This window comes from Leopardus geoffroyi, chromosome D1 (assembly GCF_018350155.1).
Source record: "Leopardus geoffroyi isolate Oge1 chromosome D1, O.geoffroyi_Oge1_pat1.0, whole genome shotgun sequence".
Taxonomy (NCBI): domain Eukaryota; kingdom Metazoa; phylum Chordata; class Mammalia; order Carnivora; family Felidae; genus Leopardus; species Leopardus geoffroyi.
This window is the reverse complement of record NC_059329.1, coordinates 34,113,608-34,135,161: the sequence shown is the minus strand read 5'-3', so window position 1 is coordinate 34,135,161 and position 21,554 is coordinate 34,113,608. Positions and strand designations below refer to the sequence as shown.

At 35.5% G+C, this 21,554-nt stretch overlaps 1 protein-coding gene across 2 annotated transcripts in view; it reads left to right on the top strand.

The window, feature by feature from the left end:
- CNTN5 (contactin 5) overlaps window positions 1-21,554 on the top strand; it is a 1,378,474-nt gene that overhangs the window by 761,407 nt on the left and 595,513 nt on the right. The window lies entirely within an intron of this gene.

Below are 21,554 nucleotides of genomic sequence, written 5' to 3'. Positions count from 1 at the left end.
AAGCACAGAGTTGGGTGTTTGCGCGGAGCGAGGAAGTTCCCTGGCAGGAACTGGTTCTCTTTGGGATTTTGGCTGGGGGATGGGCGGGGGAGATGGCGCTGGCGAGCGCCTTTGTTCCTCACCAAACTGAGCTCTGTCGTCCGGGGGCTCAGCAGCTCTCCCTCCCTTTGTCCTCCAGCCTTCCCGCTTTCTGAGCAGAGCTGTTAACTTATGACCTCCCAGACGCTAAGTCGCGCTTGCTGTCGGAACACAGTCCGTCAGGCCCCTCCGCTTTTGCCCGCCAGACTCCGGGGCTCTGCTTGGCCGGCGAGCCGCCCCTCCGCCCCGGCTCCCTCCCGCCAGTCCGTGGAGCATGCACCGCCTCGCCGCCCTTCCTACCCTCTTCCGTGGGCCTCTCGTCTGCGCTTGGCTCCGGCGACTCCGTTCTGCTAATCCTCTGGCGGTTTTCTGAGTTATTTAGGCAGGTGTAGGTGGAATCTAAGTGATCAGCAGGACGCGCGGTGAGCCCAGCGTCCTCCTACGCCGCCATCTTCCTCCCAGAAGCATTGTCACTTTAAATTATTGTCCTAAATGACCCTAAAATAAATAATAATTAAGGATTTCAAAAAACAATTGCCTATTTGAGTGTCTGACTTAATCTTTCTTCCAAGAAATTAAAAATTAAAAGTTCCTGAATAACCAACACATTTCACTGTGCATGAATTCCCAATGAAAGTGAAATATACTAGCGTGAGGATAATAATAAAACTGAAAACCAAAATACCTAGGACTTAGCCTTTGCTCTGTTATTAAGTGAATAATTTAGAGTTGGTCACATAGTCTCTCTGTTTCTCATAGGACTAGCATAAAATTTACTTTTGGCTTTGCTGTCTTCTTCAATCTGAAAGTTAATCATTTGGAAGAAAATGAAGGATCAAGCTCAGTCTTTATTAAACTAAGTGTGAAATATGACTATGTGAGAAATGCCTGAAAACATTTATTCTCTTTGTTAAAATATAATATTTCCTTATGATTTTCAGCAGTTTTATTTACAATATTATGGGGGCGCCTGGGTGGCTCAGTCGGTTAAGCGGCGACTTCAGCTCAGGTCACGATCTCACAGTCCGTGAGTTCGAGCCCCGCGTTGGGTTCTGTGCTGACAGCTGAGAGCCTGGAGCCCGTTTCAGATTCTGTGTCTCCCTCTCTCTCTGACCCTCCCCTGCTCATGCTCTGTCTCTCTCTGTCTCAAAAATAAATAAAAGTTAAAAAAAATTTTAAAATATTATGTATAATAGTACTTATTTGGTGAATATTAAGGAAAGTTTTAGAAATGTCCCCAATTTGGGAAGTCTATTATTTTTGTCATTATTAGTAAAATAGTGGTATATATAAGTACTTTGAAAGATATAAAGTGTTTCCATGAGCCCTCTAAGAGAATCCTTAAAATGTGTGCCCTATATACGTCCAAAGTTATTATTAATATAGTTGATTTGTCACCAAATCTTTCTCTACCCTTAAAAAAAAACCTTAAATATGGAAGTGAGCAACCTTCAGAGGGCAAACTTTAAAAGCTAGAGAGGAAATTATGACCTACCTATACCACTGTCCTTGATGAATAACTATAGAGAAATGTTCTCTGGCTTGGTATAAAATTCACATTTTTCCTACTATGTAAAATTCAGGGAAAATATTACAGCTATGAAAAATGAATACTCTTGTACAACTTACATTTTCAGACCTTTTAAGAAGATAGATATTAATCTTTTCTATTGAATTAGTATAGTTTTTTACATGTGTATACATAGAGATATTAAGTAATTTTGTCTGTTTAATCTAAATAATCTAATAATCTGAATTTTTAATTACATGCATTTGATAATTGCATGATACCCACAAACGTGTTCATACCACTTATTAATATCACAATCAATCAACATTAAACTGAAAGATTAAAAGACCAAAGTAAATAGAAACATAAAAGTTGACAGATACATTAACTTTCCCTTTTGTACAAATTGTTTATAATAAGATGCTTTCAAAATTGTAATTAGATATCAGAAGAAGAGCAAACCTCTGACTTCTGCATTGCCAAGCAATCCCATATAGCTAAATATTATATCATCCTTCATTTATCTTCTAAGCAATTTTTTCTTCCTATTTTTCGGTGAGTGCATCTATTCTTGAAGCTAAGGGGAAAAAGTGCTACAGACTTCCTTCAATTAGTATCACCAATATTCTTGCCATCTATGGGGCCGAAAAACTCTAAGTCACTTTGACTTATCTTTCCCTTTTCTTTAGTTCAGCCACCAGTTCTGTCAAACAGGGGTTATCTCCCAAATTTGCCATTTCTCCTGTTCTGTCATACCATTCCTGTTCATTCCACACAGTTTAATTTGCTTTCAATTAGATTATGGCAAGAGCCTTCTACTTACCTTTCTGTCACCCTTCCTCCCCTGTTCGAGCCCATCTTCCTCATGTCTCCCTACTGGTAATGTTTTTCAAACACAAAACTATAGTGCCCTCCCTTCCCATTTAAAACATTTCAGTGGTTTCTAAGTTTTCCAAAATAACATGTAAATTACTTATTTAGCTAACCTATTAGCTACATCATCCTCTTCCTTCTGACACAAACTTGTTGTTTTAATTGTAATATTATGTTGTTTACAAGGGATTCTTTTACATTTTTGTAACTTTTTTTTTTTCTAGCTGGAATACTCAATTTGCCTAACTTATTTTACCTATTTTGGCTGTTCATCAGAATCCCTTTAATGCTTGTTAAGCATTCAGAATGTCAAGCTATTATCTGGGAATCTGGTTTTAACAATTGTCTGAAGAAATTCTAATGCAGCTGCTATGGAATTCAGGAATCTTTTGCCTTTTAAAAGACCTATCTATACTACCTAAAGTAGACCCAGCCTTTGTTCCTCCTGGAAGCCCTTTCCCACAGAGTTTCAGTGTGGGTCAGCAAATTGCTTATAACTTTAAGTATTGGTAGATCTTGTCATTGAGACTGAAGTCAGTCTGACTTCATAATTCATAGCCTTTTTGTGATTATATGTTACCCACCTGTACCCAAAAATAGGACTTCAACCCAGAATTAGTGTTTAGTCAAGTGGTAGAGGGATAGCACCCCAGATGTTCTGGAATTTCCATCTATTCTCTGACCTCCCAAGCTTTGCAATTTAAGAATATTTGTTTTTTCTTATTATTATTACTCCTCTTTCTATTATTCTATCTTTTTTCTTCTGTTTTCAAAATCACATTCAGAATATAATTACTGGTTTGTAAATTAATCTTGCCAATGGTTTTCTGAAATCCTATATCTTTAAATTTTTGAAAAACTTAGAAATTTAGTTTAAACATTAACTGATACTTTTCAGACTTTTGTGGGAGAAAATATAGGAATGATCTGTAATATCTTAGAGAAGATGTCAACTGAGATTTTTGATTTTAAAAATGGGCTCATTTACCTAGAGGTATTTAAATAAAAAGTAATATGATTTAATGAAATGAGCTCAACACACCTGGGTTTGATTCCCATCTAGCTAGAAAATATATTATCAGAATATACTTGAGTAAATCACTTAATTTCTCTTAGCCAAATATTTTCATCTCTGAATGTAAATGATCTCTACTTTGAGTTATGGAGTTTGGCAATATATGTAAAGTATCTTGTGCAACAGTAGACCATTTAAAATGATAGTTATAACTACTTAGATGAGAAAAGAAATAAAACACAAGTTGTGCTCTTCATAGTTGCAATGGTTTAAATGTAACAACTTTTCATAAATCTCCAGAGGAGAAAATCTAAACCCTTGCTACAATGTGACAGTAACTCTTATATAATGCAAAGATTACAGGAATAATGGTCAGTGGGATTGGGTTTGAATTTAGATCTACCATTTAACAGCTGTTATTACCCAGAGAAATTCCTTTTAGCTCTCTATGCTTCAGGTATTTTTCCATTTATAAATTAATAATAACATACCCTCACAGACTTGTTGAAAGGGTAAATTAGATAATGCATGTGAAAAGGGCCTAGCACAAGTCATAGCAAACATATGAATATATACTTCATGACTGTATTTTTTTTTTTTTTTTGCTAATTCTGATTTTATTGCATTCAATATCTGATTTGTTCCCAAGAAGCCATGACTTGGTGTTTCCCTTTTCTTGGTAAAACAATAAAGTTTACAAATGATTTCATTGTACTTACCATGTACCCAACACTGCTTGATTATTTTACAAATGTAAAATCATTTAAAACCTAAAACAGCTCTATGAGAAAATGTAAATTTTGTCACCATTTTATTGATGAGGAAATTGAAGCATAGAGAAGTTAAGCAACTTGCCCATGACCAATTAGCTGGCAAATGGCAGAACTGGAACTCAAGCCCATGAAGTTCCAGACAGCTTGTTTCAATAATAAATGCTTGTGCCTTGCTAGATTATAGCAATCTTCCAGCCTGGGCCTGCAATGACTAAATATTTCCCCTAGACCCTTCTTCTAGTGAAGAAGTATCCCCCCACCTCAAGGATTTAAAGGAAGGTACATTTTGAGTGATCAACTTTCTGATCTATTAATTAACCAAGGAGCATGCATTGGGCTGCTTTGTTTTAAAAAAAAATGACCCCTCTAAATTCCTTTTAACAGACTATGGTGAAAATCTTGTTTTTAACAAAATGTCTTTTTGTGAATGAACATGCAATCCAGGTTGTACATTTTTTTTCTGTAAATTACTCAACAACTGCATTATTGCCAATAAATTTTGGGTTCTATTGAATAAACAATATCACTAAAAATTAGATTAAAATAATGACAAGATTTTGCCCTAAATTTCTCAGTGGACCATTATATCAAAACTTTACATAAACCTTTATGTAAAAAGATTTTTTTTCATATGTCCAAATTGTAAATATTTGAATTATTCAAAAACTATGTTGGGGCGCCTGGGTGACGCAGTCGGTTAAGCGTCCGACTTCAGCCAGGTCACGATCTCGCAGTCCGTGAGTTCGAGCCCCGCGTCAGGCTCTGGGCTGATGGCTCGGAGCCTGGAGCCTGTTTCCGATTCTGTGTCTCCCTCTCTCTCTGCCCCTCCCCTGTTCATGCTCTGTCTCTCTCTGTCCCCAAAAAAATAAATAAACGTTGAAAAAAAATTTTTAAAAACTATGTTAACATTTATGTGTACATTCATGTAATTATTCTTATAAAAATAAAGGTACGCAAACATACAACACATGTTTACAGTTGTATATATAACCTCACCAAGACAATAGCTATGTTTCAGAAAAGTAGTTTGTAAATCAAACATTATTAAATTGAGTAATATTTCAATTAAACCAGTACATGTGAAAATTAACAGGATTTTAGTAAGTAAATAATGCTTTTATATATGGGGTAAATTCTAAGCAATATTGGAATAGGAGTTATTAAGGTGTATAACATATCACACTAAGTTTGGATTTGTTAGATTTTTATTAAGGAAAGGATATCAAAGTGAATCCAAGCCTTTTGGGGGTTCTGCTGAAAAAAAAAAAAAGAGTAGAGAAGAGTCTTTACTTAGGCTTAGAGTTCTATAGTAGATAAGAACTTAAAAAGTTGATTTGCTGCTAAGTTTCCTTGATGTTTATTTTACATTGATATCAATGACAAAAGCACAACTGGGATTTCTGCATTTGCCATATCTTTATTGTGTTCCTTCCTCTTCCAGATATGCTTTCTCTCAAATTCTAGTTTTATTGCTCTACTACTATTCTTTTGTTCTAAAGATAAAGAATGTGCATTCTAGGCAAAGATTGCTGAGTCTATCCGTGAGCTCTGCTCATACATGCAGCAAACACTTCCACAGCTGACACTTTTCCATATACAGTCAGGGCACTTTCTATAACTGTTGCTGTTGTTGTCCATCACTGCCCAGCATCCCTATTTTGTGACCAGAATCCCACATGTGCTCTTCCACAGAGCCTTGCCCCATTCATTCACTGGGGTCCCTCTTCTAGCATTCAAGGATGCAAGAAAACCCAAACTTCCTACACACGTGTCTCTGTTCACTCTCATAAAACTACCACGATCACACTGCTTTAGCAGAGAAGGAGAGAGAGAGGGAGAGGAAAGAGGTGGTGGTTATTGTTTGTCAATCTGTGTTGGAGAGGATGCGAGGACCGTGAGACCGAATAGAGCACATAACAGGGCATAGCGCTACCCAAGAACCCGTTTTAATGTGTGTGTGCATAACAATTGCTTACATCCCAACTCTAACACTCTTAAAGTAACAACCTCACACTTTGGGGCAAAAAATGATGCTACTCTTACGGGATTAAGAACATATTTCAAAATCAGCAAAGGATTCTGGATTATTAAAGGTGGAATAGGTATGTTCAGTAAGAGAGGAAAAAGGAAGGAATTGCTAATTTTGAATAATCAAAAAAACTTAAAAATACATTTTGCTTGTAAATTCATTTATTAGTGTATCTAGTTTATTTTTGCATCTCATTTATAGAATGTCTTAATTCATCGTGACTATCATATGTCTTTGATCTCTGCAGCAAAAGATTCTCTTCTGTCTTCTATGCTTTTTTTAAGCCCAGCTATTACTCTTATGACTGTTATTCTAAATTCTTGTTCAGATATATTGCTTATCTGTTTTGAGCTATTCTATGATTATAATTTCTTTCTGGAATTTCTTTTGAGTAGAATTCTCCCATTTCATCATTTTGGTTAGGTTTCTCTTTTATGTTTTAATAGCTTGTTGTGTGTCCTGTACCTGCGAATACTACTATATTAAAAAGGGCTCCTACACTGTTCGGGGCCTGGCACTTCAGTAAGTGTGCATACATTCTGTTTTGCATATTCGGCTGTTCTATCCCACTGATCACTCCTCTACAAAAGTCCTCCTTACTCGTAGTGATGGATTGCTTGGACCTTTCAACAGGTGTGCTTTGATTTGTTCATTTAAGTAATTATACAAAACCACAGGACAGTTGTCTGTTGATGTTTGGGTCCAGTGGCTGTGCTGGTCTGGAGGAGAGGCCCTCTGGTTTGCTCTGGGTCAGTCCTACTACATTAGATAAGCAGTTACCAGTCATGGAGGGGCGGGGTTTGGTGTAGGTGGTCCCGCCTCCACTGGGGGCCTCTTCGCCCTTGCCTGAAGCCCCGTGGTGTTGGTTGGTGATGGGGAGAAAAATGGCGACACCCCAATCTCTCCTCCCTGAACCAGGTGTCTGAGACCAAGCTGTTCAGGTAGCCCTCACAGAGTAGCACCGCCAGCTAGCCCTGCTCCACAGTCTCCAGCGCCTTGGAGGCACTCAGGTGGGATTCAAAACCTGATGCCTTATGGGATCCTGCATCACACAGACCCGGTTCTAGAGTAGCACCACTCTGCCCAGCTGACAAAGGGCCCCTGGCTGGCTCCTGAATCGTTTTTTGTCCTTGGGGAGGCAATAAACCTTCTTCCCACAGTACTTGAGGAAGGGGACTGTTCTCTGCCTTGTGCCTGCCACTGAGATCACTACCACGCCCTGGGGCTGGCTCCCTGCCTGCCAGGGGCAGGCACATCCTGGTGGCTCACATCCGGAGAAAGGCCCACAGCCCTGAAAACTTCGATTTTCACTCTTAAGGCTTTTTACCAAGTAGAGACTGGCACTCTTTGTATTTCTCATTCCCCAGTGTGTGATCTGGAGAGGTTTTTCTCGTGTCCTAACACAATACCACACTTCCACAGCCTCTCTTTCTCTTTCTTTTGTCTAGCCACAGAAGTAGTTCCCTCCCCTCCATGCCTACACCTGTGTTTTATCTCTCCCAATTTGCATATATGCACCTGTGTCCCTACAAAGTGTCTCCATCCACCTGTGGAGATTTTTCTGTAGCTCCACAGACTGATTTCCTGGGTGTCTCAATACGGCTGTGTTTGAGGGAAATCCCTGTCCCCCTACTTCTTGGCCATCTTAACCGAGATGTTCCTATATTGATTTATTAAAAAATATTTGGACCAAAACTAAAAAATAAGTTGGAATTTAAAGTTATTACATTAAAATATAAGATTCCCAGTTAAAACAGAATTTTAGATAAAGGTTTTGTTGCTTTGTTTTTTTTCAGTATTTAAATGTACCACATACCACAATTGGCATTATTTATATGAAGGAATTCTTTATTTGTTAAATCTGGCAATTCTAGTGGGACATATCTCATATAATAACTTTTAAAATTCACAGTGAGGTCTTAGCAACTATTTTCAAGCTGTTCTTCCATCATATAAATAAACTTTGATTTTCATTAAATCAATTTTGATACTTTATCTTTTTAAAAATAGGTAATGTTGATCAAATCAAGTCTATGAAGATACCTAATATTAACAAAACTCTTGTTTGACCTTTTATAATTCCTATAGTATATTCTTAAAAAAAAGTAACATGTTTGGGGCACCTGGGTGGCTCAAAAGGTTAAGTATCTGACTCTTGATTTACGCTTGGGTCATGATCTCACAGTCCATACTATCAAGCCCTGCATCAGGCTCTGCACTGACACTGTGGAACCTGCTTGGGATTCTCCCTCTGTCTCTCTCTCTGCCCCTTCCCAACTTGCTCTCTCTGTCTCTGTGTCAAAATAAATGAATAAACTTAAAAAAAAAAAGTAACATGGAGAGGTGGAGATGATTTGTGGTGGTTTTATTGTTATTTCATGGTTCAGTTATAGCTATATCTCATAGTGCGATTGCTTTTTATTAAAATTCAGCAAAAGTATACTAAAACAGTTTAACTTTCATACAAGATATTCCCTACAGAGTGAATATTCTACATATTCTCTTATTCATATTTTAATAGACAATTTTAAACCTATCCTCCATGTAAATGCTGGGTTGGTGTGAACTACAGAGCAAATTGTTGAAGTGGAAACAGCTTTCTGTATCATAAATGTGTACATATGTGCACAGACAAATATAGAACCCAATGTACTGTTAACCATCAAGATATCATCTTTTTCATTCAAAGGTAAAGCCTACAGATTCACAGAACTAGGGAGCAATTTAAATCCTTGTACTTTGAGTTTGAATGCAGCCAAAATCAGGGAATTTTATTGCAGAAAGTAAACAATCCATTTTCTCCCTTCATTTAGAGAATGCTTTACTGAAAAAGAAAATAATTCTTGCTGGCCATGTACATTGTAAAGGAACAAAACCTGGAAAACTGAATTACCTGCATAGCTGAGCAAAGAGCTATTCTGTACCTGATATGAGTCAAGTGTTTTTAATAGCAGACTTACATTTTGTAAGCAGAATTAGGACAATGTATGACATTGAAATTTCTCTTTAACAAAAAGTAATTTGTATTGCAGCTGACCCAAAACTGTTTGGGAACATATTTCCTTTTAGTCTTAGAATTTAAGAATCAGGCATTATATCATGTATTAGATCATTATATAATACAATACAAATTTTTATTTGTACTTCTGAACTTCAAATATAATCAATGTACTAATATTATTAGGTAAGTAACATATATTTTAATATAGTTACAGAAAAATTATTACATAAAAAATAGAGTCATTGGTAGCAGTAGTTCTGTAGTATTTTACCAAAGAGAAGTATTACATTTCATTGTAGATTCTTTCTGTGTTCTACAGATCACCTGTGCATATTCACTCTAGAAGAAAACATAATTGGTATTCCAACTAGCATAGCATGGATTTAAGTTTTAATTTTACTGGTAGCTAATAGCAGAAAATTGTTTTATAATGTACAACATTTAGGATCTTAGCTGAACCATCTTCATCATCGTGAGCTCTACATTACAAAAGTATCTAATGGCTTACCTATTTTTTTTTTTTGATAAAGAAAGAAGAAACTAATAGTAACTGGCAGCTTGACAGGTGCTCTGTGCATCATACTGGTTTCTTTACATATATTATGTTACTTACTCAAAGAAGAATAGTCCTATTTTAAAGATAGGCATCATCATCCATTTTTACAGACGAAGAAATGGGGCTCAGACAAAAAGAATAGTGACATTTAAGCCAAGATACAAGTACTACATAATTCTAAATCTAATGTTATATTCACTATATTCTACCTAATTCAGAAGAGGCTGTCATTTGATGAAAATATACATACCACTAATGTATAAAACCATTTAGTCTGATTGACCTATAGCTCATGTAAGGAACTGCTTTCAAGCTGCTTCATTCCTAGAGATTATTTTTCCCAATGAGAGACACCATTGAGAATGGTGAAGAGCAAGGGTTATGGAATCTGAAAGCTTGCATTTGAATTCAGGCTCTATTATTAATCTTTTTCTATTGTAATAACCTGACTGGCAAAATGGAGATAATAATAATACCTAACTTAACGTTATAATTATGAATGAATGAAATAATATAAAGTTCTTAGAATGATTCCTGGCATATAGAAATGATTCAATTTTATTGTAATAGTTCAACTAATTAACTAATCACTTTGCATAGAAAATTTTACATTTTAACATAAGAAAGAATAAAAGAGCTTTGAGGAAAGAGAAGCCTGAACAACAAAGAATGGAGTAGAATGGTTACTGAGAATTAGTGATTAGATAGTGAAAGCCAGCATATGAAAAAAGATGATTTTTTGTGTGTGGTTTATGGGTTTTTTTAGAGTCTTTACATAAAGTCAGCAGAAGTATCTCTCTATATTCAGTTGAATATAGGCAAGGATAAGGCCATTTTTTTCCACCTTCTCATGAATTTAGAACTTCCCAATATTATAAAGATTGGCAGCTTGAGGGCATCAAGAGATAGAATCATCAGTGGCTTCCTTTAGTAGTGATAATCATGAGGCTCCTTCAACATATGATCAGACAATGAATATCGTCCAGGGAACCAGAGCAAGACAGAAGAAAAAGGTGGACCCAAAAATCTGGTTTATACCTGTATACTTTCAGGAGCTTTATATTCCCCTAAATTCCCAGGGTGATCGTGAAAGGAAGAGTGCATGAACAGAAAGCAGGAGTAGAAATTTTGTATTACCAATAGTAACATGGAATAAAATTGTATCATCAGACTGGGAAAATATAAAACTGATAGATTTTACTATTTATATTATATGATACACAGATTTATATAGATGATACACTTTAATCATAATCTCTTTATTCTGTATATTCTTAAAGTATAATTACAATTCATAAAGTATATTTACAAAATAAAATTACTGTCTAATATGTTAGGAAAGTGCATTTTGTCAAGCAAAAATATATTTAAGTAACAGAACCATTGACTTCCAAAAATTGCTTTTGTTGTTAGAGATAAAGGAAAGAAAGAATATGAGCATAGGAATTCATTTCCCAAATAATATGAACAGTTTTGGTTTCTACCTGTGGTTTTAGTCATCTAATTTCAAAGAAACATATTTTGAAGTCTTTCATTAGCAAAATGATTCTGAGAAGATATGTTGAGCACTTATACTCTATATCTTAGAATTTAACATTATATTGCAATCATTAAAATTTCATATTTTTTCTTTTGTCTTTTCAATTGTGAACTCTCTTGGGTCAGCAACTGTTTTATCTCTTGTGAGCCCGTAACAATCTCTAGTAGAACAATATAGCCATGGAAGTTTATTTTAAAATATTAATTGACTGAGACACTATCACATCTTCTGTCCTCTTCATGTTTAGACTTTGCTATGGCATTTTATTTTATTTTATTTTATTTTATTTTATTTTATTTTATTTTATTTTTTAAATATGAATGGAATGCTACGGCATTTTAAACTACTGACTTCTTTTTTCTGAGAATTCTCTTCTGTTCGAAAGCCTCCTATGCTTTCAATGATATTCTGGCCTCTTTGTTTCCAATTTTTCTGCCATCTCTTCTCATTATTCAAACTGGACCTATCTTCTTCTACCTTTAGCTGGACGCTTCTGTGTGCAGGCATTTATTATCTGCCTTTCAAACTGCTCCCATGCAAGTTCCTTAGTCCACTTAACCTCAACACAACCCCAGCAACCAGTTGGACTTAGCCTCAAACTTTCTCCTGTTCCTCTTTACATATTCTCTATTTCAAACCATATGCAGCCTTTACAGATTGTCATAAACCTTCCACTCACAGTGTTTGCAGAATTAACATTGCATCTAAGTCTTGTATACAGGTAAAACTAGACCTCGATATTTTTAAAAGCTTTTAGTTTATGTCTCCTAACTCTAAGGGAGGAATGTATCCTAAGAATATGTTAGTAGAATTTTAGTCAAAATTTTGCTTTTTGTATTCATCCATTCAATAATTTTTAAAAACAAATATTTTATGCTCATGAGTTGTTCTCAATGCAAGTGTATGTTGGAGAAAATAGAAAACAATGTTTAAGATATTTCAGTGTTTCACACTCAAAGCATACCAGAGGAGCAAATAAGTGAATTAACTATGTTTTAATTTTTATACTTATTTTGGTTGTTTAGTGGCATTGGTGAAATTAAAAATGAGTGTTTCTTCTTCCAATTGTTTTTTTTTTTACTTTATTTATTACCTTATTGATATGGAACTCACAAATTTTACACCTGCATCTGCTGCTAGATGCCTTGCCAATTATTTTTCTTTCCTTTTGTAATAACACTTACAAGCCTCTACTATTTGTAGTTTTATTTTTTACCTTTCTTTGTCTATTGAACTTTCTAGATGAAGAGAAAATCCTAGGTTATTATTATTCTGAATATATAAGATTAAAGGAAACTATATCGTATAGGTTAATAGTAATTACGCATGTTTTTATTTCTATTTAAAATGTCAAAATAATTTTGCAGAAGACCCATACCTGTTTATGAAAAAATGTATGGAAGTTATTGCTAGGGATTATAGGTGTGCACTACTAATACAATGCTCTTAGAAATATAAAAATATATATATAGAAAAAATTAGAGTGCAATTTTTCCATTGTGTCTTCTAGATGAAGAAGAGAGGTGTATGGGTTTTTTTGTTTTTTGTTTTTGCTGTTTTGTTCTTTATTTTTAATTAAACAGGTGTTCTAAATCAAACATTTTTTAATCAACACTTTTAAGGCAACAATTGTTTAATTAAATGCAGATAAATCAGAGGTAACATACGGATGTATCTACGACGTGGTTCCAAATATAAATGATAACAAGATCATAGAAAAATGTATCCTACCAATATCTAAGTGTTCTTCAAGTATATGTACAGGGGTAAAAAAGGATCATAATTTATGTGGGGCACAAATACTTTTAACATTATTCTGAAAGGAATTCTTTTAGAAAATATCCAAAATGATCCTGCAATTGAATATTTTATTATTCAAAGAGGAAAATATGGCTTGAGTTGCATGAATTTAATTAATCCATGACAAGTCAACACTCAGAAACCACCTTCTACATTTACTAATTTTGCTGTTCCTCATTTCTAATTCCCATTCTTATGTTTTCATTTCTGTATTTTATTAATCCTCTCATTTTGGAATGCTGAACTTTGCTAAAAAAATATCACTTAACTCTTCTAATGGTCTTCAATGTTGTCATGCCAACAAATCATCTTCTAGAGTCATCATGAATTTTCCAGAGTCATTTCACTTATATCCTGTTAATGACTTCATTATTCATAGTTGTTTTTCCAAGTCTTTTCATTGCCTTCTACATTGTATTCATTATTTCATTTTTTCAATCAGTAAATATTTATTAATCACTTACTATGTGTTAGGCACCATTTTAAGTGCAATGGGGAAAAACACTAAAGCCAAAAACAAAAATGCAATTTCTGACAAACTAATCTGTTCATAATATATATCCTTAGTTTTGTAATATTTCTTGGCATCAGTGTAATGACAGAACAGATTCTGTTCTTGGACATTCTGATCTTGGAGAAGGTCTAGGATATTTAGAAGATTTCCTTAGTAACTCTGATATACAGCCACTTTGGGAACCAAATGTAGATAAGTAGAACATATTTGAAACTGGGAAGAGAAATTTGAGAATCATTGGCTTGGAAATTCTTGTATCTGTATGAATATGAATAAAGCTATGAGAAAGAGAAAGTGCAAAAGGAAAAAAGCTGAAGACAGAAGCATGAAACGTGTCTGGGGGGTCAGAGGCTTGGAACAAAATATGAGAATGCAATATGCAGCATAAAATGCTATCGACAGCACAATGACTAAAAACAATTTTAATTGTCATTCACTGGCCCAGACACTGTGCTAAGTGTCGCAAACATTCACATGTTTAATTCTGTATAGGAAATTAAGGTTCATTATGCATTATGTATTTTGCTCAACATCCTACTAAGTACTAAAGCCAAGGTTAAATCCCCTATCTGCTCCACTGGTGATGTTGGTTATCTGAACATCTTCCTCCTTAAAGATTTTCACCCATAATAGAAATGAATGGGTTTTTACTCAAAAGAGAAAGCAAATAGTTGATATAGTGAAGTTCCAAAGAAGAGAGTAGGGAACTAGATCAAGATCATGATACACAGTCTTATTTAAGAGGCTACTTTTTCCAAGTAACTTGTGTGACCATATATGAAAATATGTGTAAAAATGTACTTATAGGTAAAATATATACAAATGTTAACTCTGGTTCTTATAATGTAGCAAAAGGGGAGAAGAGAGAAAATATAAAGATGAAGCAAAGTTTTGAGGCAAGGGAGATTAGGAGTTTAAGGAAATTCAAATCGGCCCTAGTCTTTTCAAAAATTGCTGGGACAGATGAGACAAGTTTTGACCAGACAATTCCAAGTGCTTCTATCTTTAAATGCATCTGCAACTCACAGACCTCTACTCTTAACCCTCATTACAAATACTCTGTACCTGGAGATTAACAGGATTCCCGATCACCCATTATCCTTGCATTCTGATCTCCACATGAATTTGTGCGTCCTAGCATCCAATTCCATTCCCTATACTCCTAAAACCCTTTTACCCCTGAAACTCAAAGTCAGCAGCAAACCCCCTAAATCCAGTACCTCTTCTATCGATATCCCCTTAAACTTCATGTTCGAACTGAAAGCTGATAATCTCCTAAAGGCACATTTTCCCCTGCACCCTCAATCTTTTAATTTTGCTATTACTACCATCATTATAATTATCAAACGCTCTTTTCTTACTTTGTTAAGTGAGGCAGCCCTGAAGAATCTATCATGGAAACTGGAGAAGTATCCTCTTTATTTCTCTGTGCTACAATTAATCCCTCTACCTCCCATAAAAAAATAAGTTTGAATGTCATGATATCAGAAAGCACTACCTATCGGTCCTTATTGAAGTAAACTTCCAACTCCCCATTTGTCTCCCTCATACCTGAAAGATGTAAGCACCTGGCTTACTGTTATTTTTTCTAATAATACTCTTTTAGTAATTCTTAGTGATTTCAATATCCACATAATCTATTAATAGCCAGTCCTATTAGTACCTTGTTTTTTCTTTTAATCACCTTGTCCTCCAACTTTCCTCAGATACACATTCCCATTGTTGTATACTAGGTGTGGTCACCAATAATCTTAATCACTCTCCTATTTTTTTTTTCCAAACCATGCACTCTAGTGTTCAGTTCCAATGATCTTTGACTCTGTTGGAACCTACAATTTATTATTCCTAGCACTTTTTCACTGTTCATCAATACTTCCATGCCTTCACTTGCTTCCTTACTTGGAATGTCACAATCAGTCACTTGAATACACCTCAACTTTCTTCCTCTTGTCTCCTTTCTTTTTTTTCTTTATTTTATTTATTAATTTATTTTTTTTATTATATGAAATTTATTGTCAAATTGGTTTCCATACAACACCCAGTGCTCATCCCAAAAGGTGCCCTCCTCAATACCCATCACCCACTCTCTCCTCCCTCCCACCCCCCATCAACCCTCAGTTTGTTCTCAGTTTTTAACAGTCTCCCATGCTTTGGCTCTCTCCCACTCTAACCTCTTTTTTTTTTTTTTTCTTTTTTCCTCCCCCTCCCCCATGGGTTCCTGTTAAGTTTCTCAGGATCCACATAAGAGTGAAACCATATGGGATCTGTCTTTCTCTGTATGGCTTATTTCACTTAGCATCACACTCTCCAGTTCCATCCACGTTGCTACAAAAGGCCATATTTCATTTTTTCTCATTGCCACGTAGTATTCCATTGTGTATATAAACCACAATTTCTTTATCCATTCATCAGTTGACGGACATTTAGGCTCTTTCCATAATTTGGCTATTGTTGAGAGTGCTGCTATGAACATTGGGGTACAAGTGCCCCTATGCATCAGTACTCCTGTATCCCTTGGATAAATTCCTAGCAGTGCTATTGCTGGGTCATAGGGTAGGTCTATTTTTAATTTTCTGAGGAACCTCCACACTGCTTTCCAGAGCGGCTGCACCAATTTGCATTCCCACCAACAGTGCAAGAGGGTTCCCGTTTCTCCACATCCTCTCCAGCATCTATAGTCTCCTGATTTGTTCATTTTGGCCACTCTGACTGGCATGAGGTGATACCTGAGTGTGGTTTTGATTTGTATTTCCCTGATGAGGAGCAACGTGGAGCATCTTTTCATGTGCTTGTTGGCCATCTGGATGTCTTCTTTAGAGAAGTGTCTATTCATGTTTTCGGCCCATTTCTTCACTGGGTTATTTGTTTTTCGGGTGTGGAGTTTGGTGAGCTCTTTATAGATTTTGGATACTAGCCCTTTGTCCGATATGTCATTTGCAAATATCTTTTCCCATTCCGTTGGTTGCCTTTTAGTTTTGTTGGTTGTTTCCTTTGCTGTGCAGAAGCTTTTTATCTTCATAAGGTCCCAGTAATTCACTTTTGCTTTTAATTCCCTTGCCTTTGGGGATGTGTCGAGTAAGAGATTGCTACGGCTGAGGTCAGAGAGGTCTTTTCCTGCTTTCTCCTCTAAGGTTTTGATGGTTTCCTGTCTCACATTCAGGTTCTCTTGTCTCCTTTCAATGTTGTTCCCATTCTAGAAAAATTCCACACTGGCCAAAATCTTCTATCTACTCCATGCTTCCACTTGCACAGAAGAGCATGACTGAAGGCAAAAGTAAAATCATGCTAACTGGTCTCACTTAACTGTAAGACCCAACTTTAAGTGGCCTTTTGGTGCTTCTAGGCAAGGATATTGTATCCCCCTAGCTATTTATTTTCTTCTCCCATTCTCCTAGACAGTCATTTCATGCCTTCTCATGTACAATTCAACCTCCAACTTCTCCATCCCCATCCTCATGCACAGCTAATAACTCTGCTTCCCATTTCCCTGATAAAATAAAAACAAACATAAGAAAATTTCCATAACCTCTCACCACCGCATGTATCCTGAATTTGTACCCTGTTTATTTTTTTCCTTAACAGTAGTGCCATCTAATATGCTATATATTTTTTCTTAGATGATTTGTATATTGTGTATTCCTCACCCCTCTGCTGCCATTGTAAATACCAAGTGGGTAAGATTTTTATCTTTGATATTTATCTCTGTTCTTTCTGTACCTAAAACAATGCCTGGCAAGTAAAAGGTATAATAAATACTGTGTGTGAATGTGTGTATGTATACATATATATACACACTTATTTAAATAATTTTCTGAGATAGATCTTATAATTTTCATTTTACAAATGATTCAGACAGTTTGACTTTCTAAGGACCACTAGATCAATCAAATGTTAAAGCCAAAATTCTATCCCATGTCCCCATATCATTCTTTTTCCCCCCATTGGCTTAAACAATTCAAATTTATTATCTTACACTTCTTAATGTCTGAAGCTTAAAATGGGTGTCACTGGACTAAAATCAAGGTATTGTCAGCACTGTATTCTTTCTGGAGACTCTAGAGAGAGTCCATTTTCTTATTGTTCCCAGCTTCCAGAAGCCACCTATTACCCTTGTTTCTTAGCTCCTTTCCTCATCTTCAAGGCCAACAATTTTGGCCAAGTCCTTTCCACACTGTCATTTCTCTGATTCTCTCTTCTGCTTCCCTCTTCCACTTTTAATGATCTTATTACTATAGTCCCCTTACCCTGACAATTTAGTATAATCTATTTTAAGGTCAGCTAATTAGCAATCTTAGTTTCACTTGCTGCCCTAATTCCCCTTTGCCACATGACCTAATATATTTTATCAGTCCTGGATATTAGGTTATGGACATCTTTGGGACAGAGAACGTTATTCTTCCTACCACTGGATTTAGCTGTTATACTGTCAGTAGTGGTGCTTAGTGTTTGTAGAGGAAATACTTAGGACATTACTTTTAAAAGGGGGGGATGATTAATTATGATGAGAAAAAAGTCATTCCCAAAGGTTGTATGCTATAATTTTCCATTTATATAACATTTTTAAAATAAAAAAAGAATTTAGGAATAGAGGGCATATTGCTAAGGCAAATGGTGGCCAGAAGTTCACAATGAGGAAGTGGGTAGAGGAAAGTGAATAGGTTATAAAAAGGCAACATACACAACCTTTGTGATTCTGGAACTGTTGAGTATCTTAACTGTGGTGGTGGAGATATGAAGTTACACAGGTGATAAAATTCTATAAAACTTAATACATAAGCACCCACACACGAATATCAGTAAAACTAGGAAGTATGAATATGACCAGTGGAGAGTATCCATTTTAATATCCTGGTTGTGATGTAAGGAATTCAAAGTCAATATATATCTAGAGCTCTTAAAATTTTCCTAGTTAATTATTTTTAGGGGGAAGATGAGAAGTGCTTGGTTTAATTTGTATGTGAATCACAGCGTCCCTGAAGATAGCAAGATATTTTAAGACAGTGATAATTTCTTTAGTTTAGGACCTTAAAAAGTGGTTTGCAGAGGCAGGAGGAAGGTGGATATGATTACAAAAGGGCAACATGGGGAATCCCTATACTGTTGGGACTATAGAGTTATCTTGACCGTGGTGATGGATACACAGTCCTGTACAGATGACAAAGTTATATAGAACTCAAGGTACGCAGACTAGTACACACATAAGTCCAATGCAGCCCATGTCATTCCAAACGCAAGGCTTAAATATGTACTAAATTAAGTACAAAATATTAGTTTCATAATCTGAATTCTTGGTATTTGTGCCTCAAAATATCTGTCCAGGTTTATCTTGCACACACAGTACTTTTTAATCAATCTGGAAGATGTGCTTCAATGTGCCCTGAGCTGGGCCAGCTTAGTCACTGGTGTTCTAATTTCTGCCGTTGAAATTCTGTTTATTCTTAAGGACTTATGTAAAATATTCTATGTCTCTATTATCTGTCATCTATCTATCTACCTATCTATCTATTATATATTATCTATCCTTCTTTCTAAAATCCCTTTCAACTGGATTTTTTCTTCCCTTATTTTAATTATTAACAATATCGCCATCCTTCTTAGAGTGCCCATTTAAATTACAAAGGAGAAAAAAAACATTCATCATACCTATGTTACAAGTTCCTCCAGACTCCATAACAGATCATCAGTTTTATGCAGTACTTAATCATTTTTATATTTTTTATACAACAACATCATTACATGCTTTTCATCTGACAGTTATAACTAACACACTTTGAATACTTACTGCTAAACATTATTCTAAGCCATTACATGTATTCGTTAATTCAGTTCTCACAATCCTGCCACAACAAGTGCTACCATTATCCCTAATTTTCAAATGAGAAAGTGAGGTACAGAGAACGTGGCAAAGTCCCATAACTAATGATTATTTGAGCTGGGATTTGAAACCAGGCACCCTGGCTCCAGACCACTTGTACTTAACCATGAAGAGATATTATCTTTCAGCTTCTGATTGATAAATTCACTGTAAGTATTGATTGAATCCCATAGGCTAAAATATAGCATCTTAAAAAATTACAAAAACACAACGGAGACTGGAGAAACGGATGTCATCTTGGGCTATCTTATCTGGCTATTTGATAAAAAATAGGTCATGGTAATACAAGCTTTATCTATGTTGCTTATTAGGAGAGATCACAAAGAGCTCATTAAGGCTAATTGTATTGAATTAAGATGAAATTTGCATTGTACATCAAGTGATAAAAGATTGCATACTTCAGGCAAATGCTAAGTTTTTAATGTATGCTTTCAAGATTAAGTAGAAGAACTGATCACATAGAAATAAGCTGAAAATCTACTCTAGAATCTTAAAGAGGTCCAGTAAAGGTGGTGGGGGTGGGGAACATCTGAATTTTCTACTTGCTTAATTACCTGTCAGAGTTAATGTGAAACTTGCCTTTCACAATCTTTCCTCATCCTCTGGCTAGCCTCTGGAAGCAGTGTTGTCATATTCTTCACATTTGGCATGAGAAGATCTGAGGTTTGTATGAGAGATCCTGAACTGCAGGGAATGAAAATAAAAATGAAGTTAAGTGAGGGGCGCCTTGGTGGCTCAATTGGTTGAGCTTCTGACTTTGACTCAGGTCATGATCTCTAAGTTCATGGGTTCCAGCCCTGTGTCGGACTCTGTGCTGACAGTTCAGAGCCTGGAGCCTGTTTCAGATTCTGTGTCTCCCTCTCTCTCTTTCTCTGCTCCTCCCCCATTCATGCTCTGTCTCTCTCTGTCTCTCAAAATTAAATAAAAGTTAAAAAAAATTAAAAATGAGGTTATGTGAAATCATGTGTAGGGACTGAATTTTTAAAAAACCAAAGAGCAGATATAATTTGAAAATTGTGCAAGGGCCCTCTGGCTGGCTCAGTTGGAACTGCTTGTGACTCTTCATCTTGGAGTCGTGATGAGAAGATTTCCTACTTTGAGTGTACAGATTACTTAAGTAAATAATACTTAAAAAAATAAAAAAGAAAGAAAGAAAATTTTGCTAGACAGCTATTTTCAGAGAAACTATACTAAACATTTTCAAACTATCTCCATAAAGATAAATTTTTAACATTTCACTGGGAGTTTCTTCTTAATTAAATCAAACTTTGCTTTAAAAAGATAATTTTGGATATTTATGTACTGTAGGCAGTCGTTTGATCCAAAACAAAATGTTCTATAAAATCACAATGAAATAAGTATTTCACATTTGAATTACTTCCTTTATAACATTTTCTTCCCTTAAGTTCTTAGAAAAATAAAGAAGAAAAAAATATATGTGTTAAAAACTGACTATGGTCAACAAATTTTAATTCGTTAATTTTAAAAAATGAAACATAGTTTTGATGTTTCAGAAACATGCATTATATACACAACCCCCCCTGAGTGTATCCACATGTCCTTCAGGCTCCGCTATTTAGCAATTTCCTCCAAGCTCATTAGTTTGCCTTGCATTTCTGCCATTTTAATAGTCCAATAGTAAATTTGTGTGAGCTTTATTAAATATGAGCAACACACATGCAGATTTTCATGATCAGACCTTCTGTGGCTTTTCAAATCTGATGATTGGGAAGCAATCTCCAATTCTTCTCCATTAGACTTATTTAAAGATACAAGCTACTTCAGTTTAGTCAGATAAAGAAATCCAGGGCAGATTCAAGGAAATGCGAAACTCTTTATAAGCAATATTCACTTTTGGATGTGATGGCACTAGCACCTCCAAACTTTTCCTTCATCTCTGGGACCACTGCTACCACCACTTATTTAATCACTTATGAGTATATTCTGTGGTAACTGGAAAATAATCCCCATTTCCTTCAAATGGAGTACT